General features: G+C 41.5%; 1 long non-coding RNA gene across 1 annotated transcript; it reads right to left on the reverse strand.

Moving 5' to 3' along the window:
* Positions 1 to 5,533: 5,533 nt before the first annotated feature.
* On the reverse strand, positions 5,534 to 7,838 carry LOC309529964. Its single transcript, XR_014218562.1, has 2 exons — positions 6,330 to 7,838; positions 5,534 to 6,239 (listed from the first exon to the last, which is right to left on the reverse strand). It is a non-coding gene; the product is annotated as an uncharacterized lncRNA (long non-coding RNA).
* Between the last annotated feature and the right edge of the window lie 1,944 nt (positions 7,839 to 9,782).

Raw genomic sequence — 9,782 nt, forward strand, 5'->3', positions numbered from 1 at the left:
ATGCTTTCCCCACCGCCAGCCTCCAAACCAGGTCGGGGAACAGCGGGAAGGCGGTGCTCCACCTCCCCACTGTCCCCCGAACTTGTGGGGCTGGCGGTGGGGAGAAGCGCTGCTTCGGGATGCAGGCTGCTATCCGCAAGTCTTGGGAGCCCGGCGGGAATTCCCGCCCGGCTCCCAAGGCTTGCGGACATCTGCCCGAAGCCTGGGGCGCACTGCGCAGCGCTTCCCAGGCTTCAGGCTGCTATCCTCAAGCACTCCCGCCGCGCTCCGAAGGCTTGTGGATAGCTTCCTGAAGCCTGGAGAGCGAGAGGGGTCGGTGCGCACCGACCCCTCTCGCTCTCCAGGCTTCAGCGAAAGCCTGCATTCGCTCCATAGGACACACACACATTTCCCCTTCATTTTTGGAGGGGGAAAAGTGTGTCCTATAGAGCGAAAAATACGGTACCTAAAATCCTGTAGCCTCCAAGGAGTCATTAAATGACAGTGCAATGGTCTGTCATACTTTACACCCTCTTTTCCATTGCTATATAAAATTCTATAGGAAGTTTAGGCAATGTGAAGTCACAAGTAGCTCAAGATACATGGTTCCAAGGCAGCAGAGATCTTACCTGTGCAGCATTCCCCACACCCAATGCCTTACTTAAGTTGGGCTCTACAATGTTCACAGACATGGTGCCCACCTAAGCACTTCATCTCTGACAAACTAAACTTTCTACACCCAGAAGAAGTCACCTGGTTCAAAACAGAATCTTGTTTTGATGCAGAGGATCTCACACCGTTCAGATTATTACACAATCTATCTCACATTTAAACAACAGGCCTTGGGTTTCTTCAACCATTTGTTACTTGTAAGACACTGCTCTCATTATAATGACTTTCTCTTTCTACAACCCGGCCAGTCCAATTTCCCATGTTTGAAAATTATTCACGGTTTTTGAAAAAACAAACAAACTCTCTTCTCTTTTCCAAGCCTTCAACTTTGTTCACATACCCCAAGTTTCCAAGTTATTTCTTTTATTTCTAATACTTACTTTAGTTTCTGCTTGTCAGCCTCCTCATCTACCCTGTTAGCAGTAGTCTCAAATACAAACTATTTCAAGAGCCAAGCATAAACCTGCAGAGCAGCTTAAAATCCATCTTGAGACTTATTTCTCATCACAGTAACAACTGAAATGTTGTAGACTTTTTTTTAAACCCTTGTCAGTTTTTATCATTACTTTATGCGGCTTGTTCTGGTCCCCTCAAATTCCCCTCTCTCCAATCTACTCATACCATTTCACATTACGTGCTTATTGCAATGGCTGAACATTATTATGTGCTACCTGAATGAATGACACTACAAAGTGCTTCCCTGAAACACATTACAAATACCCAAAGGGCACACTCTAATTGCACTTCTTGTTTGCAGCCAGCTACACAAAGAAAATCCGCAAAGAAAACTATGTAGGGAAGAAATCTCTTAACCACAAAAGCTTCATTATGTATTATTTTAAAATGCAATAATCTAGGACACTACAAAACAATTTGTCAGGCGTGACTGTGTAAACATGAATAGTATAAACAAAACAAATAGGTTTGCTAAAAATTCCTATAACCTAATAATTAACAAGCCATATTCATGTTATGCTACAACAGTGCACCTGTCAGTTTCACTGACCCCCCACCCCAATTATTATTAATTGCATTTAGTGATTGCTTTCTACATAACATGCCTCAAAGCAACACAAATATAAAAAATACCAAACAACATGCCAACCATTTAAAATCAAATACTGTACACAGAATAAATACAACAGAACAATAACAACCTTCACAGAAAAGTGTGTCCTATTAACACACTTTACTGCCGGGGAATTAAATAAATTCTGGTATTTTAAACCCACCTCCATGGACATAGAAATCAATAGGGACGCGGGTGGCACTGTGGTGTAAACTAAGGTTACCAGATTTTTTTCAATGAATCCGGAGACACTTTTCAACTTCAATGGATTTTGTCAGGGGACTGATTTGTAAACCCGGTGACTGTCCCTGGGAAATGAGGACGTCTAGTAACCTTAGTCTAAACCACTCAGCCTCTTGGGCTTGCCGATCGGAAGGTTGGCAGTTCGAATCCACGTGTGACAGGGTGCGCTCCCGTTGCTCTGTCCCAGCCTAGCAGTTTGAAAGCATACCAGTTCAAGCAGATAAATACATACCACTGTGGTGGGAAGGTAAACATTTTGCTTTAGATATCAATATCAATGAATTAAGTATATTGTTCTTGAAATCAGGGGGATATGAAGGCACAACACACACATCTCATGTGTACAAGCGCAATACAATTTTAACCAATTCAACATGGGGCACACAAAATCAAGAAAACACAGTCTTTCCAACAGCAACAAATAATGCAAGTGATATAATTTGTTCCTTTAAAATGATTAGTTAACATCAGATGACAGTACCAATTTGCATGGGATTGAAACAGCTTGTTATTTCTTCAGAGCAGATGCCATAGGAAAACAAAACTTCTTGAAAAGGGTAGTGTTAGTATTTCACTGACATCCAGTAAGATAAACCAGCTATTAAGGCTTGGGTACAGAGTCTACCATGGCACCTTTGGAATATACAATATTCCCATAACAAAGGAGTAATTTTTCTGTAGTTTTTGACAGTTGTGTAGAAGAGGAAATCTAAAAGGTATCAGGCATGTGACTACTTTATGTTTCTCTCTGTGTGTGCACATGCTTAAAGAAAGACAGACAATAGTATGATTCACACAGTATTTCAGCAACACCAAATCTTGTTATTAAATATCCCATCTAATATACCTCATTTCAAGTCTGTTTGCTCTTCGAAAGCAAAAGTGTTAATGAATTTTAAACCAAAGCTTCTGAAAATGATTCATTAACTGTCTCCAGGCTGCAAATGCTCCAGGATGCAGAGGCTCTAAGGAAATATCAAAAGCTAGTCTACTACACAGAAAGTTTAATAATTAGACTAAGACCCTTCCTGCAAAAATGTGCCCTCCAGCAGAAGTGTCGCACTTGAGGACACAAGAAGGGGATCCTTGGATGTGGAAAGTTTTTCCCAAAGAGGCCTGCTTGGCCCCATCTTTGCCACCATCTCAGCACCAGCATCAATATCTTCTCTCAGGCATTTAATTCTTGATTTTATTGCTGCAACTTTGAGGACATTTGTTGGCACTGTTATTTTTACAGTGATCACGCTGGGATTGTGGAGCTTAACTTTTTTTGTTTTAGTGCACAGCCATTTGCAATTTTATTTTGCCTCTAGCTTTTGATTTTTGCTAATAAGACATTATGGCGTCTTCTTAGCTAACAATAATAAAATACTGCAAATCAATGGTCAATCAAACATTGATAAAAATTAAACAAGCCTTGGCTTTCAACTGTACCGTCCAAATACTGCTATAAAAACACAGAACCTCCCCCATCTTTGACAAGTTCTTATAACATGCAGCTACAAGGAAAAGAGGGATGGCTTCAAAGTACCAGCAACATTCCTGCTTGGTCAGGCTCAAATTTAAGTGCGTTGAAGCAAAGCAGTGGAGGCCATATTGATGCTTATCCACATTTAGCTTCATGAACTTGGGCAGGAAGCCCTTCAAGTTAGAAGGGGAGGATTGCTTCTTTAAGCTACTGTAAGATAACTTGAGTCAACACTACTAACAGATGCTTTACGAAGAAGAAAAGGTTAGCACGTAACGGCCCTTTTATGCTCAATGTGTTACAGCCACCCAGTGAAAAGATTTCTTGTACAGGTCATTTAGCCCCTAATCTAAAATTAACATTACATACTTAGGAAAAACCATCCATTTTTAAATAAGCACGTTATTAAAATGTTTACCAATTACAAAAATCCTGCGGCAAACATTTATTTGGAAGTATGGCCCAAGGATTTATTGGAGCTCTCTTTGAAGAGTGCATTCATAAGATTACACAGCTTTATGGAACTACTCCCATAAGAAACAGCAACAAATCCTTTAAGACAGACATGTGGATTTAGGCAAGCTTTATTCACTGCATAACTCATGACTGTTGAATTGTATAATCAGACATTCCACAGCAGCATTTTAAACAGACATGCTCTGACATCAGATACAGTTTTCTTATGCTCCAGAAGGGTAGGCTGACTTGTTGTTTACCATGGAACCGATCTTACCCCACAAGAGGAGGGGGGAACCTGATGCATTCTAGATGTTGCTTGGCTGCAGCAGCATCCCTGACCACTGGTCATGCTAGCAAGCGCTGATGGGAATTTGAGTCCAGCGCCTACAAGGCCATGGGTTCCTCAACCTTGCATTATGTAATAAAATTCTGAGCTGCTCAATTCATCATCACAGCAAGACGAAATATTCAGGAGATTCAGGATGAATCAACTCTGTCAACCTCTCCCGCTTCCTTCAAATTCCTCCTCAAAACCACATTTTTTGTGTGACCTTTGGCTTATCTTTCGGGACAGGTTTCAACTACATGTAATGGAATTTGCACACGTTTTCCTGCCCCTGTCCTTGTCTATCTCTTCCTCCCAACCCCTCTTGTTTTCCTATTGTTTAGAATGTAAACTCCTTGGGAATGAGGAGCCCTCCACGTAACTTGAACTTGCATATACATTAACTGGCATGGTTCTAACATTGTGCAATACCACCATGGTTAGCAAACTCGGCCAATGGAATGCATTACATAGATTTCATAGTCTTCAAACATGTTCATCAGGGAAACAGGTGCTTGGACCTTTTTCTGCTCTTCTTGGGCGCTTAGCTCCAATGATGTAGAGCACAAGCATTGCATATATAAATGCAGGTACAATCCCTAGCATCTCAGGGAACAGTGCAGGGGAAGACCTCTCTGAATGAGACCTCAGAGAGCTGCTGTCAGAGTAGACAGCACTGGGGCTTGCTGAACCAATAGTCTGACTTGGAGTAAGCCCACTTCATATATTTATATGTCAAGCAGAGCGACAGAAGGAGTAAACCTATGCTAATATTACCACTAACAAAAAAACACCTCATTTCCTACTAGCTTTTCTCGTTGGTCTCTAAATATTTAGCAGTAATTACCAATAACATTTCTGTGCCTGTTTTACTATGTGAAAACTGATTCAATATATTTTATGGTAACCCTCCACTTTTGCATTTAATGATGTTTCTATACCCCTTAATCACCAAAACTTCTAAGAGATTTACATAAAATATAAAAGTATAAGCCACTTACTACACCAAGTAGAATATACTGAACTTGATACTTCCCTCAAACCACTTTCTTCAATATTGTAATGCTGCATTACATTTCATTTAGTCACATCCTTCAACTTTTGAAGATCACACGTGAAATTTATTATTTTCCTTCTTTCTCTACTAAGGCTACAATATATTTGTTAGTGGGCAGTTGGCAGCATACTGTAGTTCCCCACGAACCGTTCAGAGGTTTTATTTAAGCAATATTCAAATTCTGTTAAATAAATAGATCAACTACCAAGAAAGAAAGGGGGCCGATGGGGGAGAGTAAATAGGCAGCATACAATAGAACTGTGCCCATTAATTTGATTTTCCATTTTTTAATGTTAAAGCGTTTCCAATAAGGTTAACACAATTATATCTATGCACATTAATTACTCAGGAAGTTTATCATTTCCCAATCAACTGCACTTCCAGTTGCCCAGGAACCTAACTGCCACAGTTATTTCTTCAGCAGATAAAATGTAATAACAGCTTTGTGGGGAGGAAGAAATTGAGGGAAAGTAGGAAATTAATTGGCTACCATAAAATTTTCCAAGTAGAATCTCAATTAAATAACATTTGAAAATTAGATTGAAAGGTCTAAATGAATTTCTGTTAACATGAATAGGAAAGTCATAAAAAACAGCCATTTCATAGCTTGGAACATCTGGAAAGCGACAGATTTAAAAATAACCAGAAAGAACATTTCAGATGAGAACTGCTGAACAGAAGAAGATTTTAGAAAATGTCTGTGGCATGTTATTAACCTGCAGCATAATAGTACAGTATGCATGCATTTATAAACATATATTAAAGTACTCCACAGTGCTAACTGTAATGATTTTGCAGTTAATGGCACTGTACTCTACAATCTTGATTTCATCACAGAATTCTCTTCCTAAAATTTGTACGGCTGTAAGACAGTAGCGTCCAACTCCGTAGAAATGCAGGAGCAGTTCAGCGTATTTCAAGTGGATCAACTATTTCTGTGAACTCTTGTTCTCTCTGAACCTTGAACCTGCAGAGATGGGTGGGAATAATCTCAGCAGCTGCATGACAATGTTACGAATGTGATATTGTTGACAAAAATGAGAGGCGAAATCATTACCTGTAGCTGAAGCCTGGCTGTTACTTTGTTATGTAGCCTGCTAATGATCAGTTGCTACAGTTATAAGGAAGCTGTTGCAGGCCTTACTGGTTTACAGTCCAACCTATCAGCTTATATTCGAGACAGGAAAATCCCAAAGGTCAAGTGCTGATAGACCACTTAATGGACACTCCCTTGGCTCATAGCTATAGGCCAACGATCTGGAAACTACAGACATGTAGGTCAGTGGTGAGAGGGTCCTGGCTGAAATTGCAGAAAAGGACAATTTGGTGTCAGCATGGTCTGTGTGATTAGTGGGGGCATTTCGTGGAAGGAAGAGACCGAGGAAGCAGCAGCAGAATGCTATCCACACAATATCTGTATCACTGATGGTGTACTAAGGAGACACAGCATTACTAAAGGTTTTAGAGCGTCAAGTGAAATTTTTAGGGAGGAAAGTGTATTTGTAATATATTTGAGGATTTGTAAACCAGGTCTTCCACAGTTAGGTGGATCCTCTACTGCAGTGTTTCCCAAACTTGGATCTCTGGCTGTTTTTGGACTACAACTGCCAACACCCCTAGTTAGCAGGACCAGTGGTCAAGAATGATGGGAACTGTAGTCCAGAAACAGCTGGAGACCCAAGTTTGGTAAACACCGCCCTACTGTCTAGGAAGGGTTTGTGTATGGTACAAATGGGCAACTCTGCCTCTGCTGCTATTTTTCCGCTCCAAAGCAGAAAATGTTTCAGGGAATTGTTTGGGCACCAGTTCATAAAGGCGCCCCAAATCTTCCACTGTGAGAATTCTTTCTCTCAACTCCTTCCGACAAGTAGTTGGAACATGCATTTCATGTTCACAATTGAACTTCTAAGACTGTTGTGGAAACCAAAAGCCGACAGGGGTGACGACGGGAGGTCTGAAAAGCCAAGAAATTGATAAAATTATTACACCGTGTGTGTGTGTGTGTGTGTGTGTGTGCGCGCGCGCTAAGATGTCGTCAGGATTGCTCAGTGAAGAGCAGACTGCATGCCCCGTCCTACTCTGTGGCAGGTTCAGCAGCTGCTATGGGCACATCTTTTAAAAAAACACAAAAACCTAAAGAAAGGCAAAAGGAGCTAGAAACAGCTAGTTCTGTTAGAGGAAGTTCCCACAGCTTTTGCCTATATAAGACTTGACCTTTCTATAGCACTCTCATTCCGCATTTGTAATATCACATTGTACCAGCCTTCTGGCCAAACCTGAGTGCATAAGAGCCAAAACCCTTTGTGCTACACCCTTCAGGCCAGTTTATTTGGCTGAACAGCTTTATTTGGCTCTATTAAATCCAACCACATTGGGGCTGATCCAAGTAGTGAGTTATTTGTTTTGAGAAGCTCATCATAATAAGCCTTTAAGGTATAATCTACAGCTGTCCTTTTTTTTTTGTATTCCTTTCCCCTTTGGGAAAGAAGTTAGGGTGCCTTTTATTTTATATATAAGTTATGCTTACTATCCTCCCTTCGCCAAATGGTCCCAGGGCAGGGTTACAGAAAACAGCAAAATTTAAAACAATATATAATTCATTACACTGGTCAACAACCAGTTTGTTGTCTGAGTTTTTTCAGTTGATTTAGGATGAATTTTTTAACGTTTTTGTTCACATGTATGCTTGTGTGGAGCACTTTAGAAGAACTTGGTGGGGGTAAAATGCCATGTCGAATAATTGTTTTGATTGGAAATGATTATTTTAATGACAAGAAGTATTCAGGTCCAATAGTTCTGGGTGATTATGTCAAAAAGGGATCAGTTTGAAGTCATAAAACCTCAAAATCTTCCATAAATTGGTGCGGCAAAGCATAAAGTTGGGGGATCAAAACTAAGTTAATGGGGCATCCGCCCCACGAAGTATCCTGATCTTCAATCAGCACGTCGTCCTGTAGCTCATTGTGATGAAATTCCAGTGTCTATCTTCGGAGAACTTCCTGACATTAGTGACGAAGATGCCTCCAGTGCTGAAGGGCATGAAGAAGAAGAAGTGGTTCTTGAAGATGATGCTACACATCCATTTTCCCAAAAGGAGTTGAATGATCTAGTTCGTGACCTCAGCTTGTCAAAGGACTCTGCCGAACTGTTGGCATCCAGATTGAAGGGAAAAAAACCTCCTCTCTGACAGTGCTTGCATCAGCTTCTTCCGCAACAGGCATCAAGAGTACCTCCGTTTTTTCTCGGAAGAGAAGGACTTGGTGTACTGTGCAGATATTGCGCAGCTTCTGCTCAAGCTTGGAGTGCCACAGTACGAACCCAAAGATTGGAGACTGTTCATTGACAGCCACAAGCAATCACTGAAATGTGTTCTGCTACACAGCAGCAACCAGTTTGCCTCTATACCCCTGGCTCACTCGAGTACACTGAAGGAGAACTATGAAGCGGTGAAGTATGTACTGGAGAAAATTGGTTATGATCAGCATAAGTGGTTTATTTGTGTTGACCTGAAGATGGTGAACTTTTTGTTGGGACAACAGTCTGGCTTCATCAAGTACCCATGTTTTCTGTGCATGTGGGATAGTAGGGACCGTGCTCAGCATTACACGAAGAAGGACTGGCCTGTGCGGGAGGAATTAGTGCCTTGCAAAGAAAGGAACATCATCAACAACCCTCTGGTGGACAGAGACAGAATACTCTTCCCACCACTGCACATCAAGCTTGGCTTAATCAAGCAGTTCACCAAGGCTCTGGACAAGGATGGTGACTGCTTCACTTACTTGTGCCAGGCTTTTCCAGGACTGACCATGGAGAAGTTGAAAGCTGGCATCTTTGACGGTCCTCAGATCCGTCAGCTCATCAGAGATCCAGAGTTCAGAAACTCAATGAACGAAGTGGAACTGGAAGCGTGGAAGGCATTTGTTCTGGTAGTGAATAACTTTCTTGGCAACAATAAGGCCAGAAACCACGCAGAACTTGTCAACAACATGCTGACTGCTTTCAGAAACCTGGGCTGCAACATGAGCGTCAAGATGCACTACCTATTTTCACATATGGACCGGTTTCCTGAGAACCTGGGTTCAATGAGTGACGAGCAGGGGGAGAGATTCCATCAGGACATGAAAGAGATGGAGACCAGGTATCAGGGTCGCTGGGACGCAGTCATGATGGTTGACTACTGTTGGACTCTGAAGAGAGACCTCCCTGCCGCTGAGCATTCCAGGAATTCCAAGAAACGGATGTTCAAGCCCTGAAGTTTGAAAAATGGTGAAGCAACATGCAATTTACGTGTACTTACCTTTATCAATGCCCACCATTCAGTTTACAGTAAACCTGACCTGATGGAGAGAAACAGATGCCATTTCCTGATTCAGCAGTGCAAAAATACCCTAAATCAGTTGTAGAAATCTAGACAACATTCAAAAAGTAAAAAACTGTTGCCCAGTGTTATGCTTCCCAGGGGTCCTAACACTTGGGATGCTGCTTCAGCAGCAGCAGCAGCAGCATTCTA

Source organism: Podarcis vaucheri (assembly GCF_965113315.1).
Source record: "Podarcis vaucheri genome assembly, chromosome: 3".
Classification (NCBI taxonomy): domain Eukaryota; kingdom Metazoa; phylum Chordata; class Lepidosauria; order Squamata; family Lacertidae; genus Podarcis; species Podarcis vaucheri.